Source organism: Dermochelys coriacea, chromosome 10 (assembly GCF_009764565.3).
Source record: "Dermochelys coriacea isolate rDerCor1 chromosome 10, rDerCor1.pri.v4, whole genome shotgun sequence".
Lineage (NCBI taxonomy): Eukaryota > Metazoa > Chordata > Testudines > Dermochelyidae > Dermochelys > Dermochelys coriacea.
In genome coordinates this window covers 59557879-59585608 of record NC_050077.1, presented here as the reverse complement: position 1 = coordinate 59585608, position 27730 = coordinate 59557879, and the positions used below count along the sequence as shown (strand labels likewise).

Genomic DNA, 27730 nt, shown 5'->3' with positions numbered 1-27730 from the left:
GTGCCACAAGTACTCCTTTTCTTTTTGCGAATACAGACTAACACGGCTGCTACTATGAAAGGAAGAACTAGTGCACCTTTAATGCTGCTACCTAAATACCACATAAAGGGAATGAAATGCAAGTTACAACAAGCAGAACAGTAACTGCTACAGAATGGGAGTGGAAGGACAGGAAAAGATCTATCTTTTTTTTTTTTATGCAACAACAAAAAGTCACTCATCATTGGTAGACATAAGCTTTTGTTATTTCTGTACTAAAAGAAAAGCATTTGACACTATACAGATTATATTGCTGGAGAAAGTTCTGCCTCAGTCCTTTTCCTAGTAAAGTTCAGGGTAATGTACTTAGAAAAGATGTATTTGTTTTGAAGCATCAGCTCAGCAATGCAGCTAGTAAAGAAAATCCAGAAGTAAAATATTCTTGAAAGCAAAAACATTTGACCGTGAACTCATGGAAGAAAATCAACACTAAAGAAACTATGATAGCTGCTCAGTAAGATGACAAAACAATACTTTGGCCTTCATTTCTCTTTGTTTACTTGTTTTTTCATTTTTTTCACTATTGTCTATTCTGATATTCCCACTTCCTAGGTCTTACTCAGCAATTAGAGCTAGTAGTTTGCTAAATCATTTATTTACTTTAATAAAAATAACTCTAGGGTACTTTATACTCTCTTAAAAGTTCTCAAACATTGATAGGTCTCAATTGTGCCAGCTGCTCTCTTCTCTCATGCCCCCTCCCATTCTGTTCTTTTTTTTTTTAGAATCCTCAGGTTTATTCTTTGGTACTCAAACATGACTGAGAAACCTAAAGAAGTCTGTGCAAATGATTTAAAGGCTTGTGAAAATGCCTTACAGTGAGAGACTTTAAAGAGTTCTATCTGTTTATCTTTATCAAAAAGATTAAGAGGTGAATTGATTATAGTGTCTGGGTAATTTCACAGGGAGAAACTAATGAGTCTAAAGGGCTCTTTAATTTAGCTGAGAAAAGCTGGCTCATCGTTGTAGCTTGTCACTCCAGAACCACAGCCAAGACCTGGTTGTGTCATGTATCTCAAACAGTTCCTCCAAGGTACAGCATGTTGACAAGGGGCACTGCGTCAGGCAGTCTTCAAATTGTGTTACCAGTCTTTACCACTCCAGCTCTTGCTCGTTGAACACTCAAGCCAGAAGAATTCAAATTAACAGTGAAAGTGATTATCAAATGGAACAAGTGATCCAGTGAGGTGGTGGATTCTTCATCTCTTGAGGTCTTCAAATCAAGACCAGATGCCTTTCTGGAAGATATGCTTTAGTGAAACACAAGTTCTTGTGCTCAATACACAATGAAATGTAGGTGAAATGTAATGTCCTGTGATATTCGGGAGATCAGACTAGATGATCGAATGATCCCTTCTGGCCTTAAACTATTAATCTAGATCACTGCAAATTAAGTGCTCCAAAGAGTGTCTATAGATGAAAGGACAAAAGCTGCCATTTCAGGAATGGTTTTATACACACATTATTACTAAAACAAACAATACCCCCAAAGGGGAATAAGGCCATTGGTTCAGCCTCTTCCTTCCCAGCACTGGCCTCTTAGCAGAGGCCAATCTGCTTTGGAGGCAGGGGTGTCTAAAGTGCCCATTTAACTAAGGAGCTAACTAGAACCCACAACAAGCCTTACTATGTCTGGTTGCTGGAAAGTCAGGGCATGGCAGGACGACTTGCCAGAAACGCATCCGATGAAGTGAGCTGTAGCTCACGAAAGCTTATGCTCTAATAAATTTGTTAGTCTCTAAGGTACCACAAGTACTCCTTTTCTTTTTGCGAATACAGACTAACACGGCTGCTACTCTGAAACTTATCAGAAAGGGCGATTCATCATGCTCCTGAGGGTCCAGGTGCCTTACTCCTGGAGATGCAGTAAATGATTGATGACGTGGCTGGACTGCCAAGCTGCTGCTCCTCAAATGGCTCTTTTCCTGGCTAAACCCATTTAATTTAAAATCTCAGTATGCCAGAACAAGCTCTCATATGCAACTCATGTAAATAGAGCATTATTATACACTGGATTCAGTAGTGCAAGTAAGCTGGTATGGTCAGGTAAGCCATACCATTAAGACTATTATTGCTGGTATGCCATACTGGAAAAACACATTTTCAAGAATGAATTGTAGAGCCCGGCACAGATACAAACTTCTATCCACAGATGTGGATATCTGTGGATAGAAATCGGTATCTGCTGAACTGCAGGGGTCTCCAGGGAACTGCCGCAGCGAAAGGAGCAGAACATGGGGCTGACACTACCAGGAGCCAGCACCCTGCGCCGACAGCTCTTCCAGCGTGGCTGTACCGGTACTGCCCCCAGCCCCATCCTCTGGTGGGGCTGTACAGACCCCAGACAGGAGACGCAGCTGCATGGAAGGGCTGGGGGCGGAGTTGGGAGTGGTACCCCTTCCAAAGTGATATAAGCTAAACTAAAAAAAAACAAAAACAAAAAACAACCCTTTCTTCTGTAATAAATGTAGTTACATGAGGAGTTAGACTGGTCTACCTAGCTTGGTTTAATCTCACACCTTAGTTTATACTGGTATAACTACAGTAGTTTAACCATACCAGTATTATTCTTCAACTGGTAAAATTTTCCCTTGTAGGACAAGCCATCCACATAAGACAGTCAAGAGACAACTGGTGGATACAGGCAGACAAGGGAACACAAAGAAATGATACAATGCTGGTCAACATGATACACTGGGATCACAGCTCATCCCACTATTATTGTCGGTATGCCATACTGGAAAAACACATTTTCAAGAATGAATTGTAGAGCCCTGCACAGATACAAACTTCTATCCGCAGATGTGGATATCTGTGGATAGAAATCGGTATCTGCTGAACTGCAGGGGTCTCCAGGGAACTGCAGCAGCGAAAGGAGCAGAACACGGGGCTGATGCTCCCAGGAGCCAGCGCCCTGCGTTGACAGCTCCTCCAGCGCGGCTGTACCGGTACTGCCCCCAGCCCCATCCTCTGGTGGGGCTGTACAGACCCCAGACAGGAGACGCAGCTGCGTGGAAGGGCTGGGGGCGGGGTTGGGAGTGGTACCCCTTCCAAAGTGATATAAGCTAAACTGAAAAAAAAAATACCCTCTTTCTTCTGTAATAAATGTAGTTACATGAGGAGTTAGACTGGTCTACCTAGCCTGGTTTAATCTCACACCTTAGTTTATACTGGTATACCTACAGTAGTTTAACCATACCAGTATTATTCTTCAACTGGTAAAATTTTCCCTTGTAGGACAAGCCATCCACATAAGACTGTCAAGAGACAACTGGTGGATACAGGCAGACAAGGGAACACAAAGAAATGATACAATGCTGGTCAACATGATACACTGGGATCACAGCTCATCAGCTGCCTGAACATCAAGATTTTTGTAGGTATCACAGCAAAAGAGAGTTTTCAGAAGAGATCTGAAGGGGGACAATGAAGTTGTGTTGCAGATGTTTATGGAGATTTCCTCCAAACCACGAGGGCAGCACAGGGGAAAGCATTACAGTACCTGTTTGACCATTTAACAAGTGGACAATAAGGGCTAGCATTGCTGGCTGAGCAAAGGCAGGAGTCAACATCTCAAGAGCATACGAGAGAGATTATGCTAGATGGAGATGGGTCTGTAAAAGGCCTAGAACATGTAGACAAGTAGTTTGTGTTGGATGTATGGAGCCCATGGAGAGATACAAAGAAAGGGTTGACATGGTCAAAGTGATGAGCTAGGGCAACAATTTTTGCAGCAGCATTTTGAATGGATATAAGCAGGGCCGGGTTACACTTGTCAAGTCCAAAGATGATAATGCGGTAGTTGCGATATGAGATAAGAGCTGTAGCTGTGTGGATGGAGTGGAAAGGCCACATCTTATAGAGGTTTTTAGAGCTGTATTTGTACAGCACCTAGCGCAATGGGGGCATGGATATGGATGGGGGCTTCTGGGCTGTACTGCAACATAAATAATAACTTAGTTGTATCGTTAAGTAACTAAACGACCTAATATACTCAACACTATCTGACTAATTGAGATAAATGAACACAATGCCAGTTTAACGTGTCTGGAATCTGCTTCCATCTTGAAGTGATAACATAGTTAATTAAATGTCCACTTAATTTGTCTGACTAATTAATAACAACAGAGAGTGTAATTAAACTCAGTGCTTTTAAGTGCTCATTCCCATCCCAGCATACAAGGACTTAAAATGACAAGATCATAAAGTGTGAGTACAACAGAGTGCAAGACTGCTACAAATAAAGAATCCATAAAAAGTGACAGGCTACAGAATGAAAGGATATTAACCTAAAATAAATTACTGTCTGTCCCTCTCTGAAGCCAGATGGTCATATCAGCTCATTTTATAGGACGAAAACAAATGTGTCAAGAAAGTTTCTATTATAAGGTTTCCAAGAATGTTAATACAGATTCTGCATTTACAATATTTAATCAAGGGCTGGCTGAGTCAGGGGAAACCAAAACTGACACTGGGATGTTATTTGTAAGTATTGTTTTAGTTCACTAACTATTTTTCTTGCTCAGCTTTTTGGCATATGCAGGATAAACGGGAGGGAACAAAAAACAGTTATCTACCTTTCCTAACTATTCTTCAAGATGTGTTGTTAACATCTATTCCATTAGAGCTGTGTGGGCACCCAAGTGCATGGTTGCTGGAAATTTTTGCCTTGGTGGTGGCCATAAGGTCGGCTGTGGTGCCCCCTGGAGTGCTGCACTCATGCATCGGTATATTGGGCGCTGCTAACCCTACGCCCTCTCAGTTCCTTCTTGCCAGCGACTCAGACAGAGGGGCAGGAGGGCGGGTAATTAAATGGACATGAGCAACACATCTCAAAGATCAACAGTTACGAAAGGTAGGTAACCGTTTTTTCTTCGAGAGCTTGCTCATGTTGATTCCATTCTAGGTGACCCACAAGCAATGCCAATGGAGGTGGCCTTGGAATTCACAGTTTTGTAGCTAACAGCACTGCCAGGCTGAAGCCAGCATCATCCCAGACCTGCTGGGTCAGCACATATGGGATGTAGACATGTGGACAGACAACCAGGTAGCAGATCTACAGATCTCTTGGATTGCACCTGAGCCAAGAAAGCCACTGATGACATTTGTGCTTTAGTCGAGTATACTTTGACTATCGTTGGTGGAGGCACACTTGCGAGCTTGTAGCAAAAAGAAAAGGAGTACTTGTGGCACCTTAGAGACTAACAAAGTTATTTGAGCATAAACTTTCGTGAGCTACAGCTCACTTCATCGGATGCATTCGGTGGAAAATACAGTGGGGAGATTTATATACACACACACAGAGAACATGAAACAATGGGTTTTATCATACACACTGTAAGGAGAGTGATCACTTAAGATGAGCTATTCCCAGCAGGAAGGGGACGGGGGGAAGGAGGAAAACCTTTTCTAGTGATAATCAAGGTGGGCCATTTCCAGCAGTTAACAAGAACGTCTGAGGAACAGTGGGGGGTGGGGTGGGGGGGGGAGAAATAACATGGGGAAATAGTTTTACTTTGTGTAATGACCCATCCACTCCCAGTCTCTATTCAAGCCTAAGTTAATTGTATCCAGTTTGCAAATTAATTCCAATTCAGCAGTCTCTCGTTGGAGTCTGTTTTTGAAGTTTTTTGTTGAAGGATAGCCACTCTCAGATCTGTAATTGAGTGACCGGAGAGATTGAAGTGTTCTCTGACTGGTTTTTGAATGTTATAATCTTGACGTCTGATTTGTGTCCCTTCATTCTTTTTACGTAGAGACTGTCCAGTTTGATCAATGTACATGGCAGAGGGGCATTGCTGGCACATGATGGCATATATCACATTGGTAGATGCGCAGGTGAACGAGCCTCTGATAGTGTGGCTGATATGATTAGGCCCTATGATGGTGTCCCCTGAATAAATATGTGGACATAGTCGGCAACGAGCTTTGTTACAAGGATAGGTTCCTGGGTTAGTGGTTCTGTTGTGTGGTATGTGGTTGCTGGTGAGTATTTGCTTCAGGTTGGGGGGCTGTCTGTAAGCAAGGACTGGCCTGTCTCCCAAGATCTGTGAGACTGATGGGTCGTCCTTCAGGATAGGTTGTAGATCCTTGATGATGCACTGGAGAGGTTTTAGTTGGGGGCTGAAGATGATGGATAGTGGTGTTCTGTTGTTTTCTTTGTTGGGCCTGTCCTGTAGTAGGTGACTTCTGGGTCTGTCAATCTGTTTCTTCACTTCAGCAGATGGGTATTGTAGTTGTAGGAATGCATGATAGAGATCTTGTAGGTGTTTGTCTCTGTCTGAGGGGTTGGAGCAAATGCGGTTATATCGTAGAGCTTGGCTGTAGACAATGGATCGTGTGGTATGATCTGGATGAAAGCTAGAGGCATGTAGGTAGGAATAGCGGTCAGTAGGTTTCCGATATAGGGTGGTGTTTATGTGACCATCGCTTATTAGCACCGTAATGTCCAGGAAGTGGATCTCTTGTGTGGAGTGATCCAGGCTGAGGTTGATGGTGGGATGGAAATTGTTGAAATCATGATGGAATTCCTCAAGGGCTTCTTTTCCATGGGTCCAGATGATGAAGATGTCATCAATGTAGTGCAAGTAGAGTAGGTGCATTAGGGGACGAGAGCCGAGGAAGCGTTGTTCTAAGTCAGCCATAAACAATGGCATACTGTGGGGCCATGTGGGTACCCATTGCAGTGCCGCTGATTTGAAGGTATACATTGTCCCCAAATGTGAAATAGTTATGGGTGAGGACAAAGTCACAAAGTTCATTCCACACAAAGATGGACTACAAGTTGTCAGGAACAGTATCCCCGATAATGTCACGGCAAACCTGGTGGCTGAACTTTGTGACTTTGTCCTCACCTGTGCCTAGAAGACTATCTGCAGGATGGTAAGTGGCACTGGTAGTATGGTGACCAGCATCTTGCTCTAGGAGATCCGCGTTGAGATGGCAGCAACCGGAAACATGGTGCTGGTGACTGAGGACGAGCCCCACAGCACCAGGGCTGTGGCTCTGGTGACTTGTTGCGCGGAGGTGGAGAGCGCTGCTTCATCTCGGGGGGTCGGCGGCACTCCACTGCCCCCTGAGGGGTCTTAGCGGCTGGCTTACCTTAAGGCTCGAAGACAATAGACGAAAACCGCTAGCCCTTGCAATGCAAGGGAAAGCACTCCAACTAACCACCATGAAAAGTAAGCAGGAACTGAGATGGCATAGGGTTGGCAACACCTGATATATTGATGCATGAGTGCGGCACTCAAGGAGGCGCCACAGCCAACCCTACAGATACCGCTAAGGCAAAAATCTCCAACGACATGAGCAAGCACTCAACTGAAGAACCTAGGTTGCACAGGCAACCTTAATTCTGGCATTTCCTATCTTTTGAGTGCTTGACTTCGCAACCTCACATGTTTAATTTTCGGTGTCTGCTTTCCTAGGCTTTCCTGAAAAAAATGGAAATTCCATTGTGGCATGATACTGATGCCCACATGGCTCATCAGTAGGGTTGGAACTTTTAGATTCACAGTGTAGACTTCTGCCACTTGAGCTAGTAGAGTAACTGGTAGTGGCAGTACTCTGTTAACCTCTATGTGAACCAGCCACTGAAGGGGGATGAGACATGCTTTGTCACTGGGTTTCAAGGATCTTTGCTGACAGCAGAGGAATGGTGAGACTCAGCAATCTTGGTTTCTTTTCCAGGCTCCAGAGGTAAGTGTGCTGTAGTGGTCACAGACACTTATGCCCCTATTCCCCCCCAGCACTACCCCTTTTGCCCTTGTCTGTACCTGCTTGTCCCATCTAACCCTTTTAACTGGCTTCACACACACCCAGTCCATCCCTGGCTTTCAGTCCTCAAATCCTTGCCCAGCCAGTCCAGCCTCCCCGAGCCCTTCAGGCTCCCATTCCCACCAGGGGCCTCTCATTTGATCTCTCCATGCCTCCGGCCCTCCTCACCAGGATCACTGTTGTACCTTCTACATTCCAGTAAGGCAGCTCCCTCCTGTTCCTCCACTGCCTGGAAGCCAATAGTGGGAGATAGTCCCCCTGATCTCAGTTCCTGTGCCTAGCACCACAGCAGCAGTGGTGCCAACTGCAGGGCACCAAACCCCCTAATGTTTTTGCACTTGCTCAAAGTTCCATAGTTCCATAGGCTGTAGAGCTGGGTGGTGGGAGGAAGGGCAATGACCTAACCACTTGTAAGCGGTAGTCCTGTACTAAATCAGTATGGCTGCTGTGGGCGAGCCCTGGTGTGTTGCTCCAGCTGCCTGGTTACACCACCACTGAAATTTGACTCATACCAAATTTCAGTGAGTGAAATTGTGACCTGGCATGCAGGATCACCATACCATGCAAATTTGGTCCAGCCACCCCCCCCCCCCGGCCAGATATAGGGGTGTTGTGACCTAAGTTCCCTCTAAGCTGCAGCTGCCTATTAAGCCCCGCGCAGGGGCTCAGGGCTGTGGCGGGCAGAGGCACCCCTCCCCGCCAGCCCCCGCATGGACCTGCCAGGACTTGCCATGGCTGGAGGAGAGGAGCCCCTCCCTCAGCCAGGCCCAGCCCGCTGAAGCTGCTGGGGAGAGGCGCTTCTCCCCCGGCCCCGAGCTGCTGTGTCAAGAGAGGGCTGGGGGGAGTTCTCTCTCTCCACTGCAGCCCATGGGCAGTCTGCACCCCAAGCCCCTCATCCCTGGCCCCACCCCAGGACCCGCACCCCCCTGCACCCTCTGCCCCAGCCCTGATCAGGACTCCTCCCACACCCCAAACCCCTCATCCCTAGCCCCACCCCAAAGCCTGCACCCTCAGCAAAGCCTTTTCCTGCCTGCATCCCAACCCTCTGACTCAGCCCTGAGCCCCTTCCCACACTCCAAACTCCTCAGCCCCACCCCCACCACATGAATTTTGTTATGTGCACCAATAGGAAGGTGATGTGTCACACATCACCTCCATATTGTGCACATAACAAAATTCATTCTGCACATGGATGTAAAAAATTAGAGGGAACACTGGTTGTGCTCTGGATACATGGGGAGTGTTCCCATCTGGTGGAGCTTTGGGGAGTCCACTGACAATTCAACTGCTGGCAACAGTGGCTCAAGCACTGTGTGAGTAAGAGAGAGGGGAGACTCCCCAGCCGAGGGAGACTGGTGGTCCCTGTGGGAGGAGGGGGAGGCAAGTGGGGAGCAGAATGGGGTCCCTGCTAGTGGGAATCCCAAGAAATATCTGAATTGGTGCCACTGCAAAAGCAGCCCCTGGTTGCTGGGATGAGCAGTTGTAGGGAAAGTCTTGATCATCCCCAGGCTGGTGCACGTTGGATGAAATCTTTGGGGAATTTGGCTGCCAAACTCTAAGAAGTTTCTACTGAGTACATGAGAACTGAGATTTTTCAGAGGCTTATTATTTGGCCATATTTGGGGCATTTTCACAAGAATAGCAAAAAAACCTTTCTCTGACAGAAATGCTGTACTCCTGCCAAATTTCAAGTCCATTCTCTAAAGCATAGGGATGCTAAAGTTTCTCAACAAAAGGGTTGTAAAAAAATTTTTAACACAGGAAAAGCAGCATATTTTACTTTAATCTCTGTCTTGGAAATGACTGAGCCTTTTTACTGAAACTTTCCAAAAAACTTCAGCCTAAGGCATGGAAGATTTCAATTCGCACGATTAAAGTTTGGCAAAGTTATAAGCAACTGAAAACAGAGTCTGATAATGGAAAGTGTCAGGCAACTTTAATTATAGCCAGTGCTATCAGCTCCATCTATAATAAGGAGGAGGGCTTGCCAACAAAAAAGATGTTTTAAAACAATTATTTAGTACAGTCAAGTTGTGCCCATTGTTAGATTAGGTAAGTGCATGAACCTATTGCTACCCTCTTCCTTCCTCCCTTTTTCACCTGTTGTTGGTCAATGGTCACATACTTGTGGAGCATTCTGTCTTATGTTAGGGCCTAAGCATTGGGGGCAGAAACTATGTCTTCCTTTCCATTTGTTCTGCACTTAGCACAACTGCGCCCCAATCCCTTAGCTCAGCTGCTGCTGCTGCACTACAAAGGAGTAATAATCCATTTATTGGAAACTATTAAGATTTTTAACTGAATATTTGTTTTAAGTTTTTTTTTCATGTTTTAAATATACAGTATTTTAGAATCCATATGGAGTGATGAGAAAGAGGGCTGAAATAATTTTTAGCCCAGATCTGAATTGTTGCACCATAAACAAATAATTCATTATTTTCCTCATCTGTACATATTTCCTTTACTTTGTCAGAATACCTTCTGTCCTCTGAGGCTCCCAATCCTGCAAAGACATATGTGCAGGCTTCTCTTTAAGCACTTGGATAGCTGAGTTTGATAGAACTGCTCAGCAGCTTAAAGCCAGACACATGTTACCTCTTTGCGGTTCTGAGCCCTAAAGCTTGTAGGTTTTTTTCTCAAAAAGAAAAGGAGTACTTGTGGCACCTTAAAGACTAACAAATTTATTTGAGCATAAGCTTTCGTGAATTACAGCTCACTTCATCGGATGCATTTGGTGGAAAATACAGTGGGGAGATTTATATATACACATAGAGAACACGAAACAATGGGTTTTATCATACACACTGTAAGGAGAGTACATTGTACATTGGTCAAACTGGACAGTCTCAACGTAAAAGAATAAATAGACACAAATCAGACGTCAAGAATTATAACTTTCAAAAACCAGTTGGAGAACACTTCAATCTCTCCGGTCACTCGATTACAGACCTGAGAGTGGCTATCCTTCAACAAAAAAACTTCAAAAACAGACTCCAATGAGAGACTGCTGAATTGGAATTAATTTGCAAACTGGATAGAATTAACTTAGGCTTGAATAGAGACTGGGAGTGGATGGGTCTTTACACAAAGTAAAACTATTTCCCCATGTTATTTCTCCTCCCCACCCCACCCCCCACTGTTCCTCAGACATTCTTGTTAACTGATGGAAATGGCCCACCTTGATTATCACCATAAAAGGTTTTCCTCCCCCCCTGCTGGTAATAGCTCATCCTAAGTGATCACTCTCCTTACAATAAAAAGAAAAGGAGTAGTTGTGGCACCTTAGAGACTAACAAATTTATTTGAGCATAAGCTTTCGTGAGCTACAGCTCACTTCATCGGATGCATCATGAAAGCTTATGCTCAAATAAGTTTGTTAGTCTCTAAGGTGCCACAAGTACTCCTTTTCTTTTTGCGAATACAGACTAACATGGCTGTTACTCTGAAACCAGGTTTTTTTCTGTTTCCTCCATGCTTTTAGGTGTGTACATGCCCAGCAAGAGAATGGTGATGCTGACTCACTGTTTCCTATTCCTTAGTGAACTGGAGGGAAAAAAAACACTCATATGTCTTGGGGAGACAAGGAGCTGTTTTGGGGAAACTCCTTTCTCTGAGTAGAGCAAGGCAGCAATTTGGGGAAGGGGCAGTGAGTCTGAGACTTTCCAGACTGATGTGGAGACATTTATTTTGAAAAATCAGGAAGAAGGTGCAAAGGGTGGAGCGGAAGAAGGAGAATTGTGAAGACCAAATGTTTAACTGTAGTCAACTGTAAACAGAGTGATAGTCTGTAAACAGCCGTCTCTGAATAGAATAATTAACAGGCACATGTGAAGAGATGGAAGAGGAGATGGATCCTTGCTCATCAGATGTCAAAGGGCAAGCCAGACAGTGAGGAATTAAGCACAGCCAGAGAAGGTCACACAGCTGAATCTACATCAGCTTTGAGGGAGTGTTAAAATATCCATTAGCCAGGTTCTTTGAATATTAGCCTGATCTTGCATAAGTAATGAAAGACATAGTATGTTACCATTTCATTGTAACTTTGCTTTAATAAAAAGTTGTAAACACAATCCAATGAAGGAGGGGTATACTAGATCACTGCCAGGAAGGTGGGGAAAAGATGGTCCCATAATGGATGTGTAGCTGGGGCAGTTCTTCCTGTGGGGTTCGCTATGACAGATCAAAGGTTTGTGGTTTGCTATGTTATAAAGACTGATAAAGTAGGTGTTTAGGTAAGCTTATGTTTGGCCTTGTCTATACCAGCAGAGCCCCCTAGCGTAGATGCAATGTATGCCAAGATAAGGCATTTTACTACCACCATCTCTCTGAATGACATTACCTATGCCGATAGACACAATATTCTGTCAGCACAACTGCATCTTCACTTAGGTTTTGCCAGCATGGCTGTATTGGTTAGGGGTGTATGTGTGTTTTTCACATCCCAGCCCACATAGCTATGCCAACAAAATATTGTAGTGCAGACCTGGCCTTTACTCTGACAGCTCAAAGTAGGATCAGAAAGCAGAGGAGATGCTTCATTTTGATTGGTTGTTTTTCCTGTCTGTTGCTAACTGTGTGAAGAGAGTCTTGTAGTTTGTGCGGGTTGGCCAGTTCAACAGGAAACAAATGAACAAGGAAAGGGATAAAAAGGATTTTTTTGCATAGAAGCTGAGATGCTTCCCAAAGAGTCTGAGGCAAGGAGAGGCTCTTTAAAGCTTGGTCTACCCATAAAACTTAGGTCAACATACCTATGTTGCTCAGAGGTGTTAAAAATTCACACTTCAGAGAGATGCAGGTAAACTGACCTAGTCCCAGTATAGTCACCACTGGGCCAATGAAAGAATTATTCCGTCAACCTTGCTCCTACCCCTCAAGGGGGTGGATTTACTACAGCAATGAAAAAACCTCTTCCCTGACTGCAGTAAGTGTGTACACTACAGCATGGCAGCTGTGCTGCTGCAGCACCTGCAATGCAAACATACCCTAAAGAGAGAAAAGTTATTTACAAAAGCCAAAACCCACTGAGTCTCCTCTATAAACTGCTGTAGGGATTGTTTTTTGGCTCTTTTATAACATTTGTTGTTGTATCTAAATTTGAATTCAAAATTCTAGAATTTTCCAGCCCATTTACTAAATGTACTGTTGGTCAGATGAGAAGTAAAAGAAAAATCCAAGTCAGGAAGGAAGGAAACAATCTTTCTTTGTATCTCAACCAAGAGTGCATATGAGGCTGAGCAGAACAAACCAGAGAACCTGAGGCCAAGCAACTTGAGATTCCCAGTGTCTTGGGTGGTCTTTGCTGTTAAATTCCATTACTGTCATCTGTGGAGGATGTTTGTCTTCAAAACCTGACTGAAATTGAGGTAAGAGAACATTTCCTAACCAGTTTGTACAGTATATCGTGAGCAGATCACGTTTGTTAGCATGATTTTTTTGGCCTAAAACTGCCAATTTAGAATGTGTGCCCCAAACTTAAATGAGCTGATCTTGGAGGCTAGGGACATGGTCAGGCCCTATTTAATTTTCCTGGCACAGACGGATGTATGTTTATGCTGTAAAAGTAGCTTTTGCCTGCTCTAGCCATAGCTCCACACACAATATTTTTCCAAGGGGCAAGAGAAATCTGAGAAAGACTGGGGCAGGAAGTGTATGTGATAAAACACACTGACCCATCTCCTGACACTAGCTCCCACCCCAAAGACTCCTCTGAGTTCAGGGGTGCAGTGTGTAGCTCTGTGGATTTTAGGGAGAATTGAATGGGGCACAGCAGTTGCCGTACTTTGCCCTGCTTCTCTGCTCCCTTTGGCCCTCTGAGTGATGTGTACTTACCAGGGGCACATAGCAATGTCTGTACCTCCCAACTGCAGGGACTACGGTTGTAACATGTCCTGGCATGGGGTGCACAAAATGGGGAGGGGCTCTTTGTTTCTTTCCCATCAACCCTGTGCATAGGCCAGTCAGAATTTGACCCTAGGTTAGCAAGACAATTGTCCTCTAGTAACCTCTTTTTACTACCCCTCCCAAAGAGAGAGCAGTTTGAGCTCCCTGCTTAACCACACATTTCACAGCGATTCCATCTACCCCCACCACCGCTGGAAATCAAAGGTGGATCAGCTCTTATGAATCCAGAATAAATACATTACTCATCTTACCTGGCCTATTTGTCCCACTTCCATTAGCAATTTTCCCAGAGACAAGACTCTGTGTATGACTAATGAGATTTCTTTTGGGTTAGACGTTCCAAGGTTGTCTATTCAAGGGAAGAAATTTCATGTTTCAGCAACTTAGATGTTGGCTGCAGTTACTGAAAAGAATGGAATTGCATTTAGTCTTTTAAAATCCTTACAGGCCTGGCTGAAAAACAGAAAAATCATTTTAGCGTTGCATGTCTGAGAGGTCAGTGAAGCAGTGTTCTTTGCTGGCACACAATAGACAATGTCTCAGTAATCCCACTTCCCAGGCTGGCGGAGATAAAGCATATTATACAGTAAATCAGTTTCATCTTTAACAAAAGGGTCTGCCATTACTGTTCTCTAGAAATCCCTCACTAGCCAAGTGTGTAGCAGCATGAACCTACAGTACGCATTCCCATCAGTTAATGTATTTGCACCAGACCTTCACTTTAGCAAATTCTTATATGGGATTATACTTGTTGCCCAGCATAAAGCAGGAGGATTTTGAGAGGGACAATGGGCTTGTAGCTGAGGCTCCAGAGTGGGCCTCAGAAGTTCTGAGTTCAGTTCCCTGTTCTGCCACATATTTCCTTTGTGACCTTGGGCAAATCACTTAATCTCATTGTGCCTCAGTAATTAAATTCTCTGTGCTTCTATCCTCTGTAAAATGATCCCTTCATCTGTCTTTTCTATTTAGGATAGAAGCTCTTTGGGCAGGGATTGTATTCTACTATGTGATTGTGCAGCCCCTAGCCCAATGGGGCCTTGAGTTTATCAGGGAACAATAAGTGCTACTGTAATATGAATAAATAATAATAAAAAAGGCCAGATGCCTGGCCCCCATCCAGTTCCTTTTCACTTCTCAGAAAAGCAGCTGGGAAGCTGCTCAGCAAAGTAGCCTGTAAAGCTGCCCCTAATGGGCAGGCAGTGATTTCCTTGGCATCGGGGAATCCTCAGGTGGCACAGAGCTGGCATATGGGTATTTGGGGGACTTGTCTGCAGTTGCAGGTTTGCTGCTGGAGTGCAGTGATCCTGGTCCAGTGGAATGACCCCTAGGCCAGTGTAAATTAGAGAAGCCCATTATGCCAAAGATTGAATTGGACTCTGGTTGTACCCAAATTCAGGGGAGTGGAAAGGTGGCATTAAAGTCACTTGGCCCACAGTCTTTTTGTTCTTACAACTGCTTTGAAAACAGGGGCAATCTTATTGGAAAGTTTGGTCTTCACTATCTCATTTATTTACCCCCTTGTTGTCTGAATTCTTATCTCTTTAACCTGCAATGTGATGTCAGCAGTGTCCTTTGAAGGGCACAGTGTCAGAACTCTTGCCAACTACCACACAAGGAATTAGGATACATGGTATAATCTGGACAAAGCATCCTCTGATGCTTCTTTTGTCCTAACTGGGGATGTAGAGGAATGTTACTGTTTTTAAAATGGCTTTTCACCTTGAGCCTGACCCAGCGCCCATTGAAGTCAATGGGGTTTGTTATTGACTTCAGTGGAAGATGGCTTGGGCCCTTTATCAGAAAGTTTACTGTTTGCTTCAAGTTTGATCTCCATGTGATATATCAGGAAGCTTTCAATTATCACTCTGCCTGTTGAAATGGGAAATTGACTAACTGTTATCTCTGTTAGCTTGTCAAATTAAGATTGGTTCCATCAGATCATGATTAAATTTATGCTGAGCAAGGTTGCTATTGAGTTCCTTATGTCTGATCCTACTTTGGTGAAGACTTTTTTTTTTTATACCTCCTGTTCCCTTCCCCATCTGACAACCCCCTTTTGAGGGCAGAGAGATGCCGGCTATGTGTTTGCCTTTTGCAAAGGATGCTAATCTTGTTTGGACCTCCTATTTTACCCCCTCCACTCAGCTGGGGACACAGCCTCTTCCATTGTAGGGACTGAGTAGCAAATAATCCGGATTTAGTGGTCCATGAAATGAAGAGCAACTAGTGATTCTCACACCAGCTCTTTCACCATTTATCTCTTTGTGAGAGCTTGTTAATCCTCAAGAAGCTTTGAAAATGACAGATTCCCAACATTGTTTCTTTGCTCTCACATGTTTAGTATGTATATGCTTAATCTAAGTCAAACAAGAGTTGACTTCAGCATTCATTGCCCACTGTGATGTCCTTATCAAAGTCCTTATCTTTTTCTCTGAGTCCTAGTAACAGGATCTCTGCCTCCATTTTCTTTAAATCACAGTTACCCATAGCACTTCAGAGACATTGAGGGCCATGTTTTCCAAAGAGCAGAGGTCTCCTGCATCCAAGTTCACGCCACGTAGAGAGCCCCATTTTGAAGAGTGTGCCACTCTGCCCCTGCCTGCATGACCTTATGTGCGAGGTCATGCCAGAAGGAGGCGGAGCAGCGCAGAACACAATGCCATCCACAGCCTCAGAAACAACTCTGACATCATAATCAAAAAGGCTGAGAAAGGAGGTGCTGTCGTCATCAGGAATAGGTCGGAGTATGAACAAGAGGCTACTAGGCAGCTCTCCAACACCACTTTCTACAAGCCATTACCCTCTGATCCCACTGAGAGTTACCAAAAGAAACTACAGCATTTGCTCAAGAAACTCCCTGAAAAAGCACAAGAACAAATCCGCACAGACACACCCCTAGAACCCCGACCTGGGGTATTCTATCTGTTACCCAAGATCCAAAAACCTGGAAATCCTGGATGCCCCATCATCTCAGGCATTGGCACCCTGATAGCAGGATTGTCTGGCTATGTAGACTCCCTCCTCAGGCCCTACATTACCAGCACTCCCAGCTATCTTCGAGACACTACTGACTTCCTGAGGAAACTACAATCCATTGGTGATCTTCCTAAAAACACCATCCTAGCCACTATGGATGTAGAAGCCCTCTACACCAACATTCCACACAAAGATGGACTACAAGCCGTCAGGAACAGTATCCCCGATAATGTCACAGCAAACCTGGTGGCTGAACTTTGACTTTGTCCTCACTCATAACTATTTCACATTTGGGGACAATGTATACGTTCAAATCAGCGGCACTGCGATGGGTACCCGCATGGCCCCACGGTATGCCAACATTTTTATGGCTGACTTAGAACAACGCTTCCTCAGCTCTCGTCTCCTAATGCCCCTACTCTACTTACGCTACATTGATGACATCTTCATCATCTGGACCCATGGAAAAGAAGCCCTTGAGGAATTCCACCATGATTTCAACAATTTCCATCCCACCATCAACCTCAGCCTGGACCAGTCCACACAAGAGATCCACTTCCTGGACACTACGGTGCTAATAAGCGATGGTCACATAACCACCACCCTATATCGGAAACCTACTGACTGCTATTCCTACCTACATGCCTCTAGCTTTCATCCAGATCATACCACACGATCCATTGTCTACAGCCAAGCTCTACGATATAACCGCATTTGCTCCAACCCCTCAGACAGAGACAAACACCTACAAGATCTCTATCAGGCATTCCTACAACTACAATACCCACCTGCTGAAGTGAAGAAACAGATTGACAGAGCCAGAAGAGTACCCAGAAGTCACCTACTACAGGACAGGCCCAACAAAGAAAATAACTGAACGCCACTAGCCATCGTCTTCAGCCCCCAACTAAAACCTCTCCAACGCATCATCAAGGATCTAAAACCTATCCTCAAGGACGACCCATCAGTCTCACAGATCTTGGGAGACAGGCCAGTCCTTGCTTACAGACAGCCCCCCAATCTGAAGCAAATACTCACCAGCAACCACACACCACACAACAGAACCACCAACCCAGGAACCTATCCTTGCAACAAAGCCCGTTGCCAACTCTGTCCACATATCTATTCAGGGGACACCATCATATATCTATTCAGGGGACACCATCATAGGGCCTAATCACATTAGCCACACTATCAGAGGCTCGTTCACCTGCGCATCTACCAATGTGATATATGCCATCATGTGCCAGCAATGCCCCTCTGCCATGTACATTGGTCAAACTGGACAGTCTCTACGTAAAAGAATGCACGGACACAAATCACACGTCAAGAATTATAACATTCAAAAACCAGTTGGAGAACACTTCAATCTCTCCAGTCACTCGATTACAGACCTAAGAGTGGCTATCCTTCAACAAAAAACTTCAAAAACAGACTCCAATGAGAGACTGCTGAATTGGAATTAATTTGCAAACTGGATACTTAGGCTTGAATAGAGACTGGGAATGGATGAGTCATTAAACAAAGTAAAACTATTTCCCAATGTTATTTCTCCCCCCCACCCCACCCCACCCCCCACGGTTCCTCAGATATTCTTGTTAACTGCTGGAAATAGCCTACCTTGCTTGTCACCATGAAAGGTTTTCCTCCTTTCCCCCCCCCTGCTGCTGGTGATGGCTTATCTTAAGTGATCACTCTCCTTACAGTGTGTATGATAAACCCATTGTTTCATGTTCTCTGTGTGTGTATATCAATCTCCCTCTGTTTTTTCCACCAAATGCATCTGATGAAGTGAGCTGTAGCTCACGAAAGCTTATGCTCTAATAAATTTGTTAGTCTCTAAGGTGCCACAAGTACTCCTTTTCTTTTTGCGAATACAGACTAACATGGCTGCTACTCTGAAACAACTCTTCAGAATGACATCTCCCATCAGATACCGTGTCCAGTTTTGTCTGAATACTGGACTGGGGACAAACCCTAGAAAAGCAAGACTGTCTGGTTTAATACAGGATGAGTGGCCAACCTACCTGAAACCTCCTGAGAGATCGCAGTGAAACTTTCATGGAAATATTCTGCAGTCCTCTCCGAAAGGTTTATAGTGATGGTAGCCTTATTTCTTCCTCTGTGGTAAGACACTGCCCCAGCCAGTCGGCGATAACTTCAGCAGGCACCATGCAGTACATAGTTGAGAAGCATATGGATGAGAGCAGCTTTGGGATGCCAGCAGCTGTCCTCTCTTTGCCTTTGTTACTCTCTGGAATGAGATATCAATTAAAATCACTACTGCCTGTGAAAAATGGTGCCAGTATTCAGTGTCATTGTCCTATACTCACAATTTCATGCAACCGAGCAATTCCCCACTCATTTCCCTCACCCTGTGGGCCATATTCACCATGGTTGGTGCTGTGAATGGCACCATGCGCAAGCAATCCTAAGCAGAAGTGTCCATAAGCATCTGGTTTAAAACTTTAGGGAAGGGAGTTCTGAATCTTAACTTTCAGTTTCCGTTGTGACTATACTGACATTGGTACCTCTGTGTGTTTTATCTGCAGCTGCTGTCATTGCAGCCTTGTGGTAGTCTTCCTCTCCACACCTGAAGACCCCTGAGCCAGATAAGGACGAGAAAGAAGATGAATCAGGATGACATGTTCAGTGAGATCCTGCAAGCCAGTACTGCATCAGACTGTGAGCAAAGGGCCTGGAGGCTAAGTATTGCAGACAGCCTGGGAAGGAAAGAGCAGGCAGGACAGTCGTCTCTTTTCCATCCTGAAAAGTCCAACTCTTTTAAATCTCTGTTCATATAGAAGCTGTTCCATTCCCCTAATCATTTTTGTTGCCCTTTTCTGTATCTTTTCCAATTCTAATTCCAATATATCTTTTTTGAGATGGGGCGACCACATCTGCATGCAGTATTCAAGATGTGGGCATATAATGGATTTAAATAGAGGCAATATAATATTTTCTGTCTTATCTATTCTTTTCCTAATGATTCCGAACATTCTGTTAGCTTTTTTGATTGCTGCTGCACATTCAGTGGATGTTTTCAAAGAACGGTCCACAATGACTCCAAGATCTCTTTCTTAAGTGGTAACAGCTAATTTAGACCACCATCGTTATATATGTATAGTTGGATTATGTATTCCAATGTGCATTACTTTGCATTTATCAATATTGAATTTCATCTGCCATTTTGTTGCCCAGTCACTCAGTTTAGTAAGATCCCTTTGTAACTCTTCACAGTCTGCTTTGGACTTAACTATCTTGAGTAGTTTTGTATCATCTGCAAATTTTACCACCTCACTGTTTACCCTTTTTCCAGATCATTTATGAATATGTTGAACAACACTGATCCCAGTACAGACCCCAGGGTGACCCCTCTATTTACCTCTCTCCATTCTGAAAACTGACCATTTATTCCTACTCTTTGTTTCCTATCTTTTAACCAGTTACTGATTCATGAAAGGACCTTCCCTCTTATCCCATGACAGCTTACTTTGCTTAAGAGCCTTTGATGAGGGGCCTTGTCAAAGGCTTTCTGAAAATCTAAGAACAATATATCTACTGGATCACCCTTATCCACATGCTTGTTGACCCCCTCGAAGAATTCTAGTAGATTGGTGAGGCGTGATTTCCCTTTACAAAAACTACGTTGACTCCTCTCCAACAAATCATGTTCATCTAGATGTCTGATCATTCTGTTCTTTTCTATGGTTTCAATCAATTTGCCCAATACTGATGTTAGGCTTACACGCAACTCAAAGGATCAGGGACAACTACACTGTGATAATCATAAATGTTCAGCAAATGGCACAAAATTAATAGGGGCATTGACAGTGTAACATTCACAGTTGTGCACCAAGCAACACACAGTTCTTAAGAGGGCCCAAAACAGCAGGCCAGGTAGAGCACTATCCACCACAACGTATTCCTGTGGCTCACTGTTAAAGTACTCTTTCAAAGCCTCCCTGAGCTGAATAGCTCCATATTGTGCTCTTCTAATAGCCTTTGTGTCTGGCTGTTCAAACTCAGCACACAGCTGCTCCAACTTCACCCTCTACCTCGGCAGCAACTTTCCGCCCACTTTGCTTCACAGATAGGCAGGACACAGCAGGCAGCTGTAACCATTGGCGTGTTTTATTTACTGGGATCCAGTCTTGTGAGTAAACAATGCCAGTGTCCCTTCAATCTACCAAAAGTGCATTCATCTATCATTCTGCACCTGTTGAGCTGATATTTGAATCTTTCCTTGGTGGTGTCAAGGTGGCTTTCTTTCCCATCAATGGGAAAGAAAGGGCCTGCTTTAAGCTTTCTTAACATTCCTGTGTCCTTAAAAATGTGAGTGTTATGCACCTTCCCTGACTGGCCAACACTGATATCAGTAAAGCATCCCCGGTGATCCACCAATGCTTGCATAACCATAGAAAAATAGGTCTTTCTGTTGATGTACTCTGTGACAAGGTGGTCTGGTACCAAAATAGGGATATGCATGTTGTCTTTTGCTGCACCACAGTTCAGGAACCCCATTGCTGCAAATCAAACCAGTACGTCCTGCACATTACCAACAGTGAGAATACTATGTAGCACCAGACGATTAATAGCCTTGCATGCTTTCATGACAACAGCTCCCACAGTGGATTTTCCAGCACCAAAATTGTTTCCCACTGACGGGTAGCAATTTGGCATTGCAAGTTACCACAGTGCAATCAACACTTGCTTCTCCATTATCAGCAGAGCTCTCATTTTGGTGGCCCTGTGCTACAGGGCTGGGATGAGCTCAGCATACGGATCTAGGAATGTGGCCTTGGGCATTGAAAAGTTTTGCAGCCACTGATCATCATCCTAAATCTGCATCCACCAGTCAGTGCTCATTTCTCCAGCCCAAAGGCAGCACCCCACCGTCTGCAGCTGCTCTGTGAATGCCAGTAACCTTGAAATGGTTCTCACTATATCCCACAGCAATCTGTCCTCCAAGAAATCGTCATGTTCCCCACTGATTTCGTTCTTCTTACAGCTTTGCAAATACTGGCGGATCATGCATCTTGTGCTTGCAACACTTATGACAATAGTGCAGAGCTCTGCAGGCTCCATGCTTCTGTCACAGATGGTGGACTGTGTGGAATCGTGCAATTTTTTAAAACAGTGCAAAAATTATGGGAAATAGATTACATTGTAGGATGGAGACATTTGCATGCAGGGTAAGTTGACCCCTTTCTCCCAATCACCCCTGCATGACTCGTTTCTGCCCCCACCATACATTGCCAAACTTCCCAAAAGACAATGTGCCAGATGGTGGTGTGTTGCACACTAGGATACCTCCCCATGGTGCGCCACACTGTGCATCTACCTAAGCATTCCTGGTGAGTACACCCAGTGCTGATGCAAGAAGCCAAGCATGCAAATGCACAAGCGATATGCTAACTGTGGCAGCTTTATGCTGATGTAATGTGTGTCAGCAAAAGTTCATAGTGTAGATATGACCTGATTTGAATCTGATGTCTGAACTCCAAAAGGGAGAACTGGATCTGTGAATGATCCCACATACAGCTTAGACTGGATGGCAGCTATTCAAATGTTTGACTATCTGCCAAAGAGACTTTTGGAAGAGGTTTTAATTTATTGGGGAACAGGTTGCTGGACAAACAACAGGACTCTACATCCACTTGCTTCTGAAGAAGGATGAGGGAGCGGCTGGTACATCACATAAGCAGTTTGTTGCTGCACTGGGTCATATTTTCAATTTCCTTAATACAGAACCAACAAAGTTTGCTAATAAATATTGGATAAAAATCAATAGCAGTATTCCACCAGGCTATCCACTTCTGATGGTGCAACACAAAGGCTCTACCCAATTAATTACTTTTGCCCACAAATGCCATTAATTATGTCATTAAAAAGGGTAATGGAATCAAATGGCTTGTAAACATCAGTAACAGAGATTGTATGTGTGGTGATGAAATGTTACTGTAATAAGATGTCTTTATAATGTGTTAGACAATCTTAAGCTTTTATCCAGTTGATGATACTGTTTGTGGAGCATTATGCTACATTTTCTTCAATGGGTTATAATAAATAAAATCAGTTTGGAAACTTCAGCAGTGAATAAAGGCAAGTGACTCTAATGAGTCTCTCACTGATAATACAACTTGTATTCACAATAAACGTGCCTTTAATCGTATGTAGTTTAAATATTTTGCCATTTTTCTTGTTGAAGGACCCTACCTTTATTCAAATCAGTGGCAAAACTCTCATTGACTTTAATGGCAGGAGAACAGAGCTATGAGCTAGGGTGACAGAAAACATGGCACCATAATAACCTTTTCTGGGTACAGTTCACAAAGCATAAACAATGAAAACAAAAAAAATAAATAGAAAAATTTAAATGGTGAAAGTACATTTTTCCACAGTAAAATTGACCTCTCCAACACCTTCTTGTACTTGGACAAACCATCTTTTGTTTTCAGTTAGTGGAATCTGCAAAAAATATCCGCTGTTTGCCAGAATAGGACCAGTACAGTGATCTAGTCTGACCTCCTGCATAACAAAGGCTGTAGAATTTCACCAAGTGGTTTCTGCATCATACCCATAACTTCTTATTGAGCAGATGCAATAATTCAAAATAATGTACAGTTATCTCTATTCTCTACTGGACCTAAACAGAATAGAAACACATATAAGATGCTTTGCACATTCTTGTCTTTTTGTTGTTGTTGTTTCTTTTGCTTTTTGGTTGCTTTTTAAAAAAGGCTTGCTAGCTAGTAAGTCTACTGCTGCAAAAAGTAATATTTGTATATTTGTTAATATCACTTTTCACAACAGACTTACTAGCTAGCTGGGAGGCAATGAAAAGTGATACTAACAAACATACAAATATCAATTTTCACCTCAGACTTACTCAGCCCTGACAAGTCAGGGGACAAGTTAAGCCCTGGATGGGGAGGTGAATAGGGAGACAGCGGGGGCAGCTGGGGCCATGGGTGATGTGTGTGTGTGTGGGGGGCGGGGTCTTGGCACCCACAGATGGGATTCAGGGTCGGAGCCCGAAGCCCCACAACTGGAGCTTGCCACCCCAGGGCTGAAGCACAAGGCTCACTGCCCCTGGGAAGGTGGGGAACTCACTGGCTGCCTGCTCCTCTGGAATTTGTGGCTTCAGAGGGGGGCAGGGATAAAACCCTGCCGGTTGTCCTGGGGGAAGGGCCACTTCTTTGCTTTGCACCCCAACCCCCACCCACAGTCACTGCCCAGGAGTCTGTGGCCGCAAGAAAAGTCCCTGCTGGCCGCATTTGAGAAACGCTAAAATTAAATAATTTTTCACAGCCTTGAATGATGTAATTGGGTAGACCTAACTTTTTAGTGTAGAGCAGGCCTTAGTCTTTCACTTTAAGGCAGGTTTTCCAGACCTTGAATTATTCTTCAAGATCTTTTCTGAACCCTTTCCAATTTGCCTACATCCTTTTCAAAGTGTGGACACCAGAACGGGCTACAGTATTCCAGCAATGGTCTCACCAGTGCTGCACACAGTAGCAATATCACCTCCCAACTTCTACTCGGTATTCCTCTGTTTATAAATCAAAAGTTAATCACTGCATTGCATTGGGAGCTCATGTTCAGTTGGTTATCCACCATGACCCCGTAAGTCCCTTTCAGAGTCACTGCTTTACAAAATATACTGCCCCATCCTCTAAGTGTAACTTGCATCTGTTGTTCCTACATGCATGACCTTGCATTTGCCAGTATTAAAACAGACGTTACTCAAGTAAGCTTAGCTCCACATTACTCAAGTGTCTGAGCTGCAGATGACACTCCACCAATGTTTGTGTCATCTGCAGGATTTACCCACAATTATTTTATATTTTCTTCCAGGTTATTGATAACAATATTGAATAGCCTTGGGCTGAGAATAACTCCCCGTGGAACCTCATTAGAAACAACTCCACTGAATGATGATTCTCCATTTATAATTATTTTTTGAGATCCATCATTTAGTCAGCTTTTTATCTATTGAATATGTGTTACATTGATTTTGTATACTGCTAATTTTTTAAATCAGAGTGTTGTCTGGTACTAAGTCAAATGTCTTACAGAAGTCTAAGTATATTATGTCATCAAAGTTAACTTTATCAACCAAACATAAAATCTGATCAAAAAGATATCAAGTGTTTGAAGAGATGTATTTTCCTTAAAACCATGTTCATTGGCATTAATTATACTACCATCCTTTAATTCTTTACTGATTGCATCCTGCAGATGCCTTTCCATGATTCTGACTGAGAGCAATGTCAGGCTAACCAACTTATAGCCTTTCAATTTACCCTTTTAAAATATTGTCATCTTATTAGCTTTTTCCAGCCCTTGGGGACTTCCCCAGTATTCTAAGATATGTCAAATAGCAGCACGATTGGCTCCCAGAACTCAGCATTTTTAAAAAAAAACCTCTTAGATGGAAGTTATCTGGACTACAGATGTAAAACTGTTGAACTTATCAGGTTGCTCTTTAACATCCTGCCTGGTTACTGTTGGAATAGAAAATATGTCCTTGCCAATGTTAAGACACGAATACATCGTTCAGCTTCTTTCCTAATACAGAACAGAAATATCTGCCTTTTCTGCAGCATTATTGACAATTTTATCATCCCTGTCTAATAACAGATTTATACCATTCCTACGACTTCTTTTGTTCCTGAGATATTTAAAAGATCTATCTTCCACTAATGCTACATCTTTATAAGAGGCTGCATATTACAGCAAATACAAACATATAAAAGGATTGCTGGGAATGTCCATTTTCAATGTAAGGCAGAACGTCTTGTCAACTGCATGTACAGAGTGTGTAAGCTTAAAGTACAAGTGTACTGTGATAGACCCCCTACAGCACATACAGGAAAACATGTTGCTTGCCAGAAAGGTTACTACTCAATATGAAAATGCATCCAATGAAGTGAGCTGTAGCTCACGAAAGCTTATGCTCTAATAAATTTGTTAGTCTCTAAGGTGCCACAAGTACTCCTTTTCTTTTTGCGAATACAGACTAACACGGCTGCTACTCTGAAACCTACTCAATATGAGTAAGAGTTGCAGACTCAGCTTCTAACCTAGCAGCCAATACAGTTCAGATACAAAAATAATGGATGACCAGATGGAGGTTAGTATCAGAAGGGGCCCTGTTGAGTTCTTTCTTTAATAACTCTTCTGTGGATTATTATTGAGTTACTTCATGAATAATGGTCTTTGTAAGGGTAATGTTAATTAATATGCTAAAAAGCAAAGTAAGTCTAGAGGCAATATTATAAAATATCCTCTTTCAGCATTGCACAAATAAGTACAAAAGTGACTGGAAGAACACATCAAGTTAGTACCACATTCACCTTTTAAAATTAACCAGCCATAAAGGACGTGACAGCTCAGACATGGTGAGAGAGCCTGGCAATAAAGCTGATGCTATTATACTTATCTTTTTGACAACTCATGTTTCAGAAAATAAGGTATTACAAGACACCTTCCATCTTTAATATACACTTTCAGGGAATAACCCTATTAATCACTGTAGCATATTATAATCTGCCAACATGGAAATACAGAACAACTTTAAACTGTTGTCTCATCAATGGCCTAGAAACTAATTCTGCTATGTTTTAAGCACATAACCTACAATAAAATGGCTTTTTAACTTCTATTTATCTGTATGTGTTTGTATTTCATTGTATTTCATCAGAGTAATTATGAACAAAAAGTTACATATCCTGGCAGTAGGGTGATCTTAGCAAAACTCTAGTTGGCTAGTTGGCTTAGCAAAAGGCTCTAGTTGGAAAGATATATGACAAATCTGAAAAGTGATTTTTTTCTTGTATATAACATGCTGTTATGACACTAGTTCTGCTTGTCTTATTCTGTATTTACTGTAGGTTTTTTTTTTTTTACATCTGTCCCTGTCTCTCTTCATCAAATATTTATCTGCAGCAGCTGAAGGAACCTAATTTGTTTTAATTAAAAATAAGACCACCAAGCTGGGATCACTTCCTAAGCATTTCCATGCCTTGAATAGACAGGCAGTGGATCTTGAGGTTTTCCTAAGGGTGGCACATTGACAGGCCCTTCCGCCGTGCCCCTCCTCCCCCCCTTTGTATCCTTCCTTTTTGCTCCATGTTTATTTTTGGACAGAGAAAAGTAATCAGAGCTGCATTCTTGATATATGAACTTGTTAGGATTAATATGCACAGAGAAGGACAAAGGAAAAGGATCATACCATGTCAGGTTTGGAGTTCTGCTGTAATGAACAATTTCCTAAAACTGTGGTTTGTGGACAACAATCACTTTTATCTCAGGAGCATAAAGTAAGCCCTCATCAGTTAGTAGCTGGCTTATGCCCTGTAGGCTTACATCCCTTTTACTTTTTTTATCTTTTCTGTCTTACCTATTTAAATAGATTCTCTGTAGTTCTATCAAAAGCTTTCTATTACAGATAGCGTATAATTAAGAGTGTACCTGATTTAAAAAAAATAGCCAACTTAAAATAACCCTTAGTACTAAAGATACAGTGTTGCAGAGTCATGGTGCACACCACCACAGTTTATACCAGTGGTCACCAACCTGTCCATTGCGATTGACTGGTTGATCCTGGAGCCTCTGCCAGTCCATCATGATCTCCGGACCTGTCTTGGCCCCATGCTGCTCCTGGAAGAAGCTGGCTGCTGGCACATCTCTGAGGCCCCTGGGGGAAGGGAGAGAGAGTGAGGCAGCTCTGTGTGCTGCCGCCGCCCCCAGAATTGTCCTTGCAGCTCCCATTGGCCAGGAACCAGCCAATGGGAGCTGCAAGGGTGGTGCTTGCGGGCAGCCCAGCCCAGAGCCTTTACCCCCTCCCACACCCCAACCCCTTGCCCCAGCCCGGTGAAAGTGAGTGAAGGTGGGGGGAATGGAGTGAGAAGGATGGGGCTTCAGGAAAGGGGTTGGGTAGATCCTGGGTTGATCTTAAATTCAAAAAGTGATCTTGTGCATAAAAAGGTTGGAGACCACTGACTTATACTATTGGTACTGCAATAGTTTT

At 43.4% G+C, this 27730-nt stretch overlaps 1 long non-coding RNA gene across 1 annotated transcript; it reads right to left on the bottom strand.

Annotated features, from left to right (window-relative positions):
- Positions 1-64: 64 nt before the first annotated feature.
- LOC119862651 lies at positions 65-27398 on the bottom strand. The gene is made up of 4 exons (XR_006274818.1): positions 27277-27398; positions 18720-18946; positions 13968-14119; positions 65-1449 (listed from the first exon to the last, which is right to left on the bottom strand). It is a non-coding gene; the product is annotated as an uncharacterized LOC119862651 (long non-coding RNA).
- Positions 27399-27730: the final 332 nt, after the last annotated feature.